This window comes from Eupeodes corollae, chromosome 1, assembly GCF_945859685.1.
Source record: "Eupeodes corollae chromosome 1, idEupCoro1.1, whole genome shotgun sequence".
In the NCBI taxonomy this organism is placed as follows: domain Eukaryota; kingdom Metazoa; phylum Arthropoda; class Insecta; order Diptera; family Syrphidae; genus Eupeodes; species Eupeodes corollae.
The window spans coordinates 179,154,414-179,168,951 of NC_079147.1; positions in this window are offsets into that span (position 1 = coordinate 179,154,414).

Genomic DNA, 14,538 nt, shown 5'->3' on the forward strand with positions numbered 1-14,538 from the left:
CGTCGTCCTTTTTTGATTACAGCATATACTTGGCCTTGCCCTCATTGACCACTAAACCCATCTTCTTCGCTTCCGTCGCAATGCTCAAAAACGCTCCACTGACATCACGCTTTTATCTTCCAATTATGTCAATGCCAGGCAGTAACTGTGAATGGTGTTCACTATCGTAGTATGATAACAAACTTAGGGCCCGAATTGGAACACACAGATATGGACTATATGTGGTTTCAACAAAACGATGCCACTTGCCGAGCAGTTAATGAAACAATAGATATTTTGCCCGACAAATTTAATGGCCGTGTAATCTCTTAGTGGCGATGTCAATTTGTCATTTCAGCGTCTTCAGAAATTTCCATAAATAATTGAACCATACCAATATTATAATAATATAAAGCAAAGACAATAATTTCCTAAATAATTTGTGTAATTTACTCTTAAAATTTAACCACTCTCTAGATTCGGTGAGCCCTTAATGGCTGAAACACAAACACGCTTCAGCTTCGGTTTCACCTGACGTTTACGAGTTCAGCCATAGGAAATCAATGCATGATATCACATTGGATTTTCGACCTCACGTTTCATTTGACAATCGTAAGGAAAAGAACGTAATGTGACTCCAAACGGAAGCTCTTGCTGAACATTTGCTTTGTCTGACAGCTCAACATATGTAAAAAAGTCAACAGACAATACACATTTGCTTTTGGAGGGATTCCTATTGGCTGTGTAAGCTACTTCCGCGATAAATTTATTTTTTTAAATTTCAAAACTCATATTTTTTTGTAGAAATGGCGATCTCAAGGCAACCTAGCCTGAGATCCAATTATCGCTGTAGTGCACCGTTTTGATACATATTTTTTTTTGTTTTGTACTTTGAGAAAAAATCACAGCTGTTAATGCCAGAAGTGCCATTTTAGAAATGTCATATCGGAAGTGTCATTCAAAACAACCCCGAAGCAGGCCTTTAAGCCGAAGCTTAAAGAAGTTTGTCTCTGCCGTGCAGTTAGTAGTCAGTAAATAAAATAAAACCATTGTTAATTCTCACACTTTTAAATTGGAATTCATAACAGAATAAAGTATTTCACCGAAAAGTCCTAATTACAAAATCAGGTAAGTTCATGCATATCCAATTCAGCAATCGAAATACTTCAACAATAAAGATAATTTTGATATTCAAGTAATTTTTCGTAGTTGATTTGCGAAGTGGCAAGTCTTGGCCATTATTAGCCTAAGTCTAAATTGAGCTAAACGCAATTGGTTACATTTTCTACTTTTACTTAAATTTGACTAAGAATAAAAATTTAATAAGATTTAGCTTTCTGATTATGCGAACTGCGTTAAATAAGATTTGTTTGGTTTAAATTGCTTCAAGATAAAAAAATTAGTCTAAAAATTGATTTTTAGAATTTATAAATCTAGTTAAACAATATATTATGTTAAAACTTCGTAATCTTACATACTTTTTCTTCGCATCGATAATTTCCCCAATCATTACGAAAAAATTGCACAGCTGTGAACAAATTCAATACAAATAAAACAATCAATTTGTATTATAATTTTGAAGTTGAAAATCTAATAGAGGCAGTATAATTTATTTGTTTAAATATCAAATCTTTGTTAGATGGCTGTAGCCATAGACTTTCTGGTGGATTTCTTAAAATTGACAGGTATACCGTCATTTATGTTTAAATACTTGACTTTTCCAATAATTCAAGAAAGAAAATTTGACAATCTTTTCTTTTCTTTGAGAAACTTCCAATTTAAAACACTAGTGTCAAAATTATTTTTATACTTTAGTATACAAATTTAACCAAACGAAAAAATTTAACCAGCGTTTTAACGCAATTCGCATACCGATTAAATTAAATGTCAAATATGACATTTCTACCATATAAAAAGTGTACATAAAATTATTTAATCCGAATTTATCTTTAAATTATTCACTTGATTCAGTTATAAGCATTGTTTAGTTCAAATTCACATGAGGTGATTAAGGGTAAGTAATGTTCTTTTATTTAATGGATGACCTGTCAAAAATTAGCCTTTCGGTTGAGGCAAAATCTAAAAGTTTAGATAACTCAAATTTGTATTATTCAAAACTTTGTTTTCCATTTAATATGAAACCATGATTTGAAAATTAAATGAAATAAACAACAATACAATACAACAATACAAATCAATCAGAAAACCTTAAGATATTTACTGCAACGTTGCCATTCGTGTTCACAAAAAATGGACTGAGTTCCATTTTGCACCGAAGACCCAGAGATGCAAATTTACAATCTGTTAAATTATCAAACAGGTAGCTTTTATTTCCCAATGATGAAATCGTTTTCAATGAACAGCTGGATTGTTGATTTCACATTTGGGAACATAATCATTCCTTTGAAAGTGTTCCATTTTCTTTGTGTTTCTACCTGCAATCTATTCAATGATCAACTCAAACCATAAGGCGCAAGTTATAGCCATCATTGATTTTCATCATTGAAAACAAACATTGAAATTTTTTTGACAGGTCGCTTATAGCTATCATTAAAAATATCATTGAAATTTTTATCCTGATTGAAAGTCACCGACAAATTTTTACTGACAGAAATCTGTCTTTGGAATTGTGTGAAATTGGAACACAAATTAGTGGAACGATTTGTTTCACTTTTGAACATAAAAGTATCAGCTGTTTAGGAAAATGAATTTCCGTCCGGAAAATAGAAAAATCCAATTTTAGAGAAAAATAAATGCGCAATTACACTTTAAGGCTAGGCACGCAAATACAACTTTTTCTAAACTAAATAGTTCGATCGTTAGTTGCCCAAGCATGGTTCACATAAGCAACTCCGAAAGTAATCAACGATATAAACAAATACAGAGGAACCATTTATTCACCTTGACTAAATTTGTCTCTCTCTTGCACTTACAGAAAATTATTCAACGATGATTGAATGTCCGCGCAGTAACCTATAATTCCTTGTGACAGAAACTAAGGAATTGGTTCGAGGTGATCGTCTAATTTGTGTCAAAACACAAACTAAAAAGTTGCTCGAATGGCCGACAGATTGGTAACTGCATGCGCGGATTCTCATATAAGTCTATAGTGCTCAGTTCAGCTATCATTGGTTCCCATCATTAATACCAATCGTTGGAATTGTTTTGACATGTAGTTTATAGCGATCATTGAACAAAAATTCTTATTGTAATGCCACCGAATACGTTTTTTCTGACAGAAATCTTTAATTGGAGTCGTGTGAAATTGTAACACAAATCAATGGAATTATTTGTTTCACTTTTGGACATAAAAGAGTCAGCTGATCCATGTATATCCTAAAGTTGAGGGAAATTAACTTCTGTCTTTAAAATAGTAAAATACATTTAAAGCGAAAAATAACTGTGCAATAAAACTTTGATTGCCCATCGATCAGTACATAATTTGCGTATGTATGCATATACATGTATGTATATACATTCAACACATTTTTCAGATTTATTTCATTGAGAAATAAATACATATGTACATATCTCTGACCCCTAAATGCTAGATTCCAATCAGAAAATATGTGTCCAATAACATACATTTTCAATGATAGCTATAACCAACCTGTCAATCCAAAAAATCCAATGATTGGGTTATCCTTGGTTTTCATTATTGAAAATTTTGTTTCAAGATTTAAAAGCGATTAGAAAAGTTCAAATTGTTGGTATTTAAATAGAGGCAATGAGTTGTAGAATAAGATTAGTGAAAAAATATACTCTATTTAATTAGACATTGATTTTAGTTCATTTTTAATGTTTCATTAATAAAATCGTTTTCAATGAACAACTGGATTGTTGATTACCAATTTCAGAACATAATCTTTCCACTGAAAGCGTTCCATTTTCTTTGCATGACCAGATCAATTTTCCTTTCAATGATCGGCTCTAACCTCAAACTCATGGTTCCAATCAGAAAAGAGTTCAATCAGTAAATATTAATCCAACTCGAATATATTTGAAATTGTGATACGATATATGTATTCATATTTAAAAATGTGCAAGCTTCATCAAAAACTGTTCAAATGGAAATAGTTTCCAAATATGTCAAACATATTTGAATATCGATTTGAGAAAACAAAATTTGCGTTCAATCTCACTCAGATCGATAGGGTATCTAAATACCTTTTTGTTAGTGTTTTGCGTGTAAATGAACAGCTGATCCAAAACAGCTGTGATGTCAAAAAAGAAATTCAAAGGTATCCAAAAATATCTGGTACATGTTGGCATCTGACTAAACAGCTGATTGAATTTGAAGGAACATGACTATCGATTTAAATTTTGTACGTTTTTTCCAGTGAATTATTAAAATTTTCCGTTGGAAATATAATTATACAATAATTATGGACCTCGCAATCTAAATATTTGTTTACTTTTTGTGACCAACTGAAAGTTGGTTTTATTTTTTTCCAACTATTTCAATTTGGGTATCCAACTCGTTTAATAAGGTATCTTAAAATCCTCTCAACTCAAGATTGAATGCACCAATCAGAACTGAATGGGTTTGACGTCTCGTTGTCGAAAGAGATATTTTTCTAATAAAATTGTTTATCTGGCAGTACCTCACGAACTTTTTCTCAGATCTGACATCTGCAACATGTTGCATTGCATCAGTCTAGGCGCATTTCCCAGAAAGAACTTACACTCAATCACGATCAACAAATGAACTTCCATAGTCTTTCCCTTCCTATCCCTAATACCTTTTTCTGGTAACACGCAGCACAGGACAGTAACAGTAGACGAGACGAGACGTAGAGGATGATTGCATTCGTATTGTGCTGTGTAAAATTAACAATAAAAATAAAATAAGTTAATGCTCTTTTAGTCTTTTCGTGTTCAATGATAACGGACAACGGTTGTAGAATCTAAATCAAAGTAATTCAGAATCTCCTGCTTGAGCCTGACGTCGACGGTCGCATTTTCTTTTAGTTCTTTGGGTTTTAAACGTTTGGGTTTTTTCCGTTTATGGTTTATTCTTATAAATTAAATTTCGAGTTTGTTTACATTAAATTTATATTTGAATCGCGTAAAACTTTAACAAGATTATAAATTCCACTTTCGATTATCGAGTGTGTTTTGAAAGAAGAGATTTTTTTGAATTCTATGTGCCAAGTGCACAAAGATGAACAGTGATCATAATTCCCAACAGTGCCATCCGCATCCACATTTTGCTGCATTCCGTTTTTTCAAACAAGTTGACTATTGGCGTCCACCAGTACCACACCATTTGCCAGGAACCACCACTGGCGCCGCCATTGCCACCCACACCCACATGAGGCAGCACTTTGCGACGACCTTCGTCAATCAACCTTTAGTCAGCTTCCGTTCTCCGAATCTATTTGTCCAGCAAGCGCTGCCATTAATTAAGGAAAGTACCTTGGAAATGACAACCAACGAGGAGCTGCGTCTATCATTCGAGTGGTAAGGTGAGTAAAAGAAAATTAACCAATTCCTTATCAGACAGTGTCTAGCCGTTAAGATTTAAAACAAAAAGTGTTACTAGTTTTTCAAAATGGAATTCATAATAAGAACCCAAGACATTTTCTGTTAAATTTATCCAGCAACATTTTTGTGATGCTATTTTTGTTATACGGTGGTTCGTGGTTGGCCATTTTTGTTTTGTTCTTGTTGTTGTCTAGGTCTGCATAAAGTCTACAAAACTACAGATGCAAAATTGTAGTGCAGATTTTGCAGCGAAGAGAACAAAGTTCAACGTTGTGTTGGGTTGGTTGGATTTGAGTGCAAAGTTGAATTTAATGTGTGTGTATGGCTGTGATCCACAAATTTTAACAAGAAGATGAATCAAAGGGGAATATTCCAATGTACTTTAAGGGGGTTAATTCGTTAACGCAGCATAGTGGTTATAAGAGTTACCACTTTTTGATATTCTATTTGATGAGTTGGAGAACTTTAATAGCTCTTTTTTTTTTACTGCAGCACGAACTTTTACATACGGCTTTTTTATTTTAAAGGCGTGCACTTGAATTTTAGGGCAAGGACAAGCTCAACTTTCCATTACCGCAGCACGAATTTCGACTCGCGGTTTTTTTTATTCGATAGATATATGAAAATAAATAATAACTATAGCACTTTTTGAGCGAGGAAACATTTATTTATATTTTTAATTAATTTTTAAAGTTCACTTTTTTACATACAAAACACAAAAATGGTTGATTTTGACACTTCTTCCCTGTTTTTTGTTCAGTGTTGCCATACTTGTTTTTTTCTTTTTGATTTCTTTTATTTTAGTGCTCAAATGAAAAGTACTTTGCATAATGCCCAAATTCGCACTCACCCCAATTCCTATAGTGATCCCAAGCAGGGGATCTAGCTGTTAGTACACTGTGCTATCAATTAAAAAACGCTTATTTTAGGCTCAAGAAATGCAATACAAAAAAAGTAGTGTTAAGTCCGAAAAAGAAAATATTTTTAACTTCCCATAGGAAGTTATTGTAATGGGTCCGATTTGTCAAATTGAAAATTTTGACATTTCTCGACGTTTCAGAAAGATGTCTGTGCGTGCATGTGTACGTACGTTCGCGACGTTTTGTTCGTCCTCCATAGCTCAAGAAACAGAAGAGATATCAACTTCAAATACATTTTGTTATACAGATAATAAGGCAGAAAGATGCAGAAAGGGCTCTCAAGAAAGCGTGGGTGGTTTTTTTACCATAGCAGTTTGAAAAAAGGTGAAAATTTTGGTTAACCCTAAATATCTTACGAACCAAAAACGCTAGAGACTTGAATTAAATTTTATATAATATATTGTAACGTGATACCCAACAGGTATATTTTTAGAAAAAAAAAATTAATATTAAGGTTTTTTTTTATAAATCAATAAAACTGAAAAAAAAAATTTGTCACCTCCAAAATTTTACGACTGAAATATGATTTCATCTCTAAAACAATTTTGCGCAACGAAGATTAATGTTTTTGAAATCTGATATAATTTTGAAAAAAATCTAATTGACAGTTTTTTTTATAAAAAAAATCTAAAAAAAACATTATTCAAAGTTCGTAAAATTTGAATATCGTATCAAATATCTTTTCAAAAACTTGAAATTTAGGCTTTAAGCTTATTTTATCTTATAAAAAAAATTGTTTTCAACATTTTGAAAAATGTTGTGAAAAATCGAATTGACAGTTTTTTTACAAAAAATTTAAACCTAAAAAAAATGTATAAAAGTTGGTAAAAATTGAATTTCGACTCAAATATCTTTTCAAAACTTTGAAATATTGGCTTTTATTTACTTTTGTCTTTCAAAAAATCTTGTTGTCAACATTCAGTTAAAGTTTGAAAAAAAACGAATTGACAGTTTTCTTAAAAAATTAAAAACCGAAAAAAAATTTAACAAAACTTGGTAAAAAATGATTTTCGACTCAAATATCTTTTTCAAAACTTTGAGATATTGGCTTTAATTTACTTTAATCTTTCAAAAAATATTGTTATCAACATTCAGTTAAAGTTTAAAAAAATCGAATTGACAGTTTTTTTTACAAAAAATTAAAAACCGAAAAAAAAAAATTAACAAAAGTTGGTAAAAAATGATTTTCGACTCAAATATCTTTTTCAAAACTTTGAGATATTGGCTTTAATTTACTTTTATCTTTCAAAAAATCTTGTTGTCAACATTCAGTTAAAGTTTGAAAAAAATCGAATTGACAGTTTTTTTACAAAAAATTAAAAACCGAAAAAAAAAATTGACAAAAGTTGGTAAAAAATGATTTTCGACTCAAATATCTTTTTCAAAACTTTGAGATATTGGCTTTAATTTACTTTTATCTTTCAAAAAATCTTGTTGTCAACATTCAGTTAAAGTTTGAAAAAAATCGAATCGACAGTTTTTTTTACAAAAAATTAAAAACCGAAAAAAAAAATTAACAAAAGTTGGTAAAAAATGATTTTCGACTCAAATATCTTTTCAAAACTTTGAGATATTGGCTTTAATTTACTTTTATCTTTCAAAAAATCTTGTTGTCAACATTCAGTTAAAGTTTGAAAAAAATCGAATCGACAGTTTTTTTTACAAAAAATTAAAAACCTAAAAAAAAATTAACAAAAGTTGGTAAAAAATGATTTTCGACTCAAATATCTTTTCAAAACTTTAAGATATTGGCTTTAATTTACTTTACTCTTTCAAAAAATATTGTTATCAACATTCAGTTAAAGTTTGAAAAAAATCGAATTAATAGTTTTTTTTACAAAAAATTAAAAACCGAAAAAAAATTAACAAAAGTTGGTAAAAAATGATTTTCGACTCAAATATCTTTTCAAAACTTTGAGACAATAGCTTTTAGCTAATTTTTTCTTATAAGAAATATTGTTTTTAATATTAGGACAAATTTTGAGAAAAATCGAATTGACAGTTTTTTTCACAAAAAATAAAAAAACTAAAAAAAATGTATAAAAGTTGGTAAAAATTGATTTTCGACTCAAATATCTCTTCAAAAATTTTAAATATAGACTTTAAACTAATTTTATCTTATAAGAAATATATTGTTTTCAACATTCGACAAAATTTTGAAAAAAATCGAATTGACAGTTTTCTTTCAAAAAATGAAACTCTAAAAAAAACAATACTAAAACTAGATACAAATTTACTTTCGACTCAAATAGCTTTTCAAAAATTTGAAATAGCGGCTTCAAACTTATTTTATTTTACAGAAAATATTGTTTTCGATATTCAGTGATTTTTATATAAAAAATCCAACAGTCCGTTTTTCCATAAAAAATAAAATCTACAAAAAATAGTACGCAAATTTGGTAAAATTGATACAAATCTACAGACGGGATGGGAAGTTATCAGTGTGGGTCGCATCCCATCCTCTTTTTTTATGAATTAAAGTTGTTCCCTCGCCTTAATATTTAAAACATGTTCTATTGGGACCCCTACCTAATTGTAAAAAAAAAATCAGAAGGAAATTCGTGCTGCGGTAATGGAAAGTCGCACCAAAAATGTTGACATTTCTCGACGTTTCAAGGTTCCTAGAATCTTAATGAAAGATTCTTAGAGAATTGTCTGTATGTGCACGTCTGTAAGTGCTCATGGGCCGTCTGCCGGTATATTTTTATAAACTAAACATTTTGTGAGAGAAAGCACAAAAATTTGGTTATATAAAGAAAATAGCAATTGAAAAAAGAAAAAGAATAATGCCAGAGGGAAAACAAAACAAAATTAGTTTTAATAGTGTAACTTATTTAATAGATAAATAAATTTATAAACAAAATATAAACAAAATCTGATTCGGGCTTTTAGTTTAGCTAAAACAAAATTATTAAGTTTTTCACAAACAGCAATCATTTAATTAAACAATTGATTCAAATCTAAAGGTTTTTAGTTTCGCTAAAACAAAAGAAAGGATACATAGATCATAAAGAATTTGCAATTTCAAACGCGGTTTGGGCTTTTAGTTTGGCGAAAACGAAACAAAAAAAAAAAGAAAGCTATCTCAAGGGATTTAATGATTAGCAATTTTTCAAATGTGATTTAGGCTTTTAGTTTAGCTAAAACAAAATTGTAATAGAATTATTAATCTAGTATATATTAATGTACATGTTTCTATATGAAACTGCATCTAATAAAAACTGAATGAGTAGACGCCAACCGTTATCTCCATTCAGAACACCTAGACATTCTTCAAGACAGAAAACTCTTGTTAAAATAAAGCCGACGAATTTCCTTCAAGATTGGGCACAATGCAACAAAGTGGAAAATGTTTTCAACTTGATTAAGGTTGCACAAAGTGCAGTTTGGGTTGTTACCAGTTCTGTGCGGTCTGTGATTAAGCTCTTACATCTCCGTGCGTGCTTTAAATATGATGCTCATTTCCATTACAGTAAATTTATCTCTAAAGTAATTAGAAGACCCGAGTCTGAGGTTAAGTTTACTGTTAATTGATCTCGACACAGACTCCCTCGCCCTATCTAGATAGCTTTGGAATGAGTGATCATCAATGGTAGATATACAGTCGTAGAGAGCGCTTCTCAACGTATCTAAACTATCAACAGATAGAGACAGAGGAAAGTTGTGTGCCGAGGCCAAATCATACCAGTCTTTAAATGGAGTATACCGGCATCTAAAACACCCTGATAGGACCCTCTTTTCAAATTGTTGGCCGACCTTTGCATTACCCTCAATATATAATCAGCATTTGCTTTTAAATTCATAATAAATATTGGAGCAAGTCCCGATTCGATATCTATAACATAATTGGGCTCGTTAGTTGGGAGTCTAAAGATACGCATGAAAAAATATCTTTGGACAGATTCGATATCTTCTATTTGCTTGTACACATAGATTTGGTTGCCATAACACAAACAGCTTTTGAAGTTTGTTATTAAAAAAGTTTGACCACATACAATTTATTGCAGTTTTAGCAACTCTCACCTTATCTTTTATGTGAACACCAAAATTCAGGTTATGAGTTAATGTGTAGCCTAAATATTTAAATTCTTTGACCACTTCTAAGTTGGAACCATTGAGGGTCCAGTTGCGCTCGGTTCTAATGCTACGTTGTTGGGACATAAAGACCATAATCTTCGACTTTGAGGTGTTTATTTGGAGATCACAAAATTGTTTTTGTTTGTTTATTTGAAGCTGAAGAGTGACTGCACTATCAGAGCAAAACTTTAATAGACAAATCACCAAAAGTAACACCACCAGGGATATAGTCTTCAATATCATTTATAAATAGTGAAGAGATAAGCGGGCTTAAAATGCAGTCTTGAGGCACACCTGTATAACAACTAAACGGTTTCGATTTGCTACTACCATTTGAAACTACAGCTGTCATGTTTGAGAGCAGCTGCTCATAGATTCGGATAAATTTTGTCGACAGCCCGATAGCTGCAAGTTTAAATAGCAGATATCTTCTATTAATGGGGTCAAATGCTGATTTAAAGTCAACGAAAAAAGAGTAAAGATTTATTTTTTTCTCTAAGTAACGCCTAGCAACACTCGTGAGAGTGAAAATTTGGTCGATTGTCGAAAGATTTGCTCGAAAGCCCGCCTGAACTTATTTTGTTGCTTTATTCGACCCATCTTACAAGCCTGGAATAGAGGATCTAGGTGAATAATTTCCTTAGAGAACTAGATGCCTCTATAGTTTTCAGGTAAAATAGGGTCACCTTTTTTAAAAATTGCAGAGATAGATGAGGACTGGAAAATTCCTGGAAACTGCTCCTCCTCAAACATTTTGTTGAAGAGCACTAAAATAAATTCTAAAAACTGCAAGGTGGCGTTCTTGTAGAACTCAGCTGGTATGCCGTCCAGCCCTGCAGCCTTGTTGTTCTTCATTTTTTTTAGCGTTCTAACATTGTAAAAGGAGCATCTAATTCTTCAACTTATATAAAAGGCAGTGCAAAGCTTATAGACTTCTGGCATGGATCAGCTATGAAAAGTTGTTCAAAGTGCAATGCCAGTATATCCACTCCAATGGGATTTATAATTGACCTATTACGGTCACCGTAGTAGTACCCGTGGCATGATGGTTAGTGCGTTGGACTGTCATGCCAGAGATCTTGGGTTCAATCCCTGCCTATGCCATCTAAAGTCTTTTCACGGGTACTGCCTCTTGCGAGGAATTGACAAATTCTCCGAGAGTAACTCTTGTCATGAAAAAGTGCTTTCTCAAATTAGCCGTTCGGAATCGGCATATAAACTGTAGGTCCCCTCCATTCCTGACAACATTACTCGCACACAGGAATGGTTGAGAGTTGTAAGTCACTAGGCCCTGGTTCTTCATGGACTGTTCCGCCACCCAATTTATTTATTTATTATTTTTTATTACGGTCACTCAAAATGCGCACATTGGTCCAGAAAGCTTTAGAGTCATCCATCCAACCAAATTTGATGCAGTTTTTTTTTTTGCTTACATAAATCTTTATAAGCGTTGTTATAATGTAGATATAAAGTCTTATAAAAAAAACATCATTTGAGTATCTAAAGAGTTTTAATATCTTAAACGATCTCTCTCTAATTATTTTGCATTCGTTGTCATACCAGTTAGATTTAAAAATTGTTCTATTATTATTTGAATAGCTGACCGAAGACAGTCTTATAGTATGAAAAACAAAATTTGTAGCTACATCTATTGTGGACGTTATTTGATTTAGCAAATTAGCTGAATACTGATCTAAGTTACTTTTGTAAACTTCACTTACAATAAATAATCGATGCAGAAAGCACTCTTAACAAAATTAGATAAGTTTGTTACTATAGCAATTTAAAAAAAGTCTAAAATTTGCTTAACCCCAATATCCGTTAGTGACTTCAATAATTAAATTTTGGAAAAAGTATAAATAGAAACAAAATTAAAACACACAATTTTTCACCTCGAACATTTTAAGAACAAAAAACGATATGACCTCCAAAATATTTTAACACCGTTTTTTACATTTGGAAGATTTTAAGAAAATGGTTTTTTACAAAAAATAAAAACCGAAAAGAGAAGACTCTTAAAATTTGATAAAAATTAATTGATTTTCAACTTGAATATCTTAACAAAAATCAAAGATATTACCTTAAAAGAAATTGTGTCTTATAAAAAATATTGTTTCCAGCATTAAGTAATTTTTTTAGAAAAATCCAATTGATTTTTTTTATAAAAAATGAGAATATATACGAAATTGGTAAAAACCGATGTTCGATGCGAATATTTCGAGAATAGAAGAAGTTTTGACTTCAAAATTGTTTCATTTTATGTAAAATTTTGTAGTTATCATAAGATAATGTTTTTAAAAAAATCCAATAGTTATTTTTGTTGGTACCTATTAAAAATAAAACTTTTCAATACTGCTTTAATATATAAAAAAATACTTTTTCTATCATATGCAAAATATAATTGCTATTTTTTATTAAGTTTTTTACTTTTTTGTTTAACAAAACACGAAAATCTACAAAAACAACAAGAAATATATCAAAGTTAAATTCATATTTTTTTAACTTTAAAAAAAATCGAAAGACGGGCATGGATGGGAAGTTATCAGTATGAGTCGGCTCTTTTATTAGATTTTATTTTCAAATTATTCATTCATTTTAATAGAATGTCATTAAATTTAAATTTTGTACTTTTTAATAGAACAAAAGAAAATAAATGTCGTCTAGTATTCAAATAAAACTAAAATTTTGCATATATAAGAAGGGTTATGAGTTAATGGTATTTCCTTGTTATAGCTTAACAAGTCTTATACGAACAGTTCTGGAAGTTATTGGAAGCTTTAGTTTGTTTTTTATTTCCCTTGAAGAATTGTAAGGATCTTATTTTTGAGGCATTAATGATTGTTTGTTGTTTCGCTTGGTTTTCCCAGCTGTTGTTTGCCTCTCAGTGGTCGAATTGCCTTTGCAACTTCAACTTCAGAGATCTGCTCATTATTCTGTGAATTTCCCTCACATCGTAGAACTAAAATTACAGCTTTTTTTTTCTTGGGAACCGCGACCCATATTTTTCTTAGAATTAATTGTAATATGTATTATTAAAATAATTTCAATTTACTGCCTTAAGTTAACTTATTGTTTTTTAAAAGTAAAATAAAATATTAAGGTCTGTATGTGTTCCAATGTGCTTCTATTTGAATGTCCACCAAAAACACAGTCTTACCTAAGGAACGGTTCATCTCCAAAAAATCAACAAGCTAATCAAAATTAAACCCATATTACTCGTATATTGCATAAGATATTCTAACTTTTTTTGATAAAGGTTAAAACAAGTTCTGATGCATGTTGTTGTTTTAATTTAGTTTTACTCTGAGCAACTGTCACTGTGTTTTTTTTTTAATGTCCATATTATTTCCGTATTTCACTTAATTTTAGTAATTTTGCATTACTTATTACATGACTTATGGGTCTAAATTTGACTCTGTCTGAAGTTTAAAAAAAAGCTTAAATGTAACTTCTTTATGTAAGTTTCTGAACACAGATTGCAGTAGCATAAATGTTTCACTGTTGTTTTGAAGGAGGTAACATTACTACTAAAGAGCATTTTTCACGAAATAAATAATATACTGGAAATAATGAAATAGCCTCAGAAAGCCTATTTTTTTTTATTATAAAAAGTTGTATCACAAAAACCTGACGTGATAAATTGATTTTAAAGTCGAATTTCAACCATCGAAGGCTTTAGAAAAAGTATAGTTTTTTTTTGCCAGCTACATAACCTTGTTGGCCGGTTAATTATTATGTATTACTTTATTTTTAAATTAAAAATTAAATTTTGATTTGTGTTTTGTTTAATTAGATTATTAAAATAAACGTCACATAATTAACCAATAAGAAGTTATTTTTTTTTTTAAATAGTGAGCATTCAGGAACATTCGTACTTTAGTGTTGTATATGTGTTAGATATATTTTTTTTTGTTGGAAAAACCCATCCGTAGTCACTTACAAATGCAGTATCCGCAGTAGATTTAGATGACGTTAAATAAGGCCAAGCGAAATAAATCCAATTTTTAATAAATAGGGCTTTTTGCACTTTAGAAAAGTGAAATAATTTTAAACATTTAGTCATATTTCACTTTTG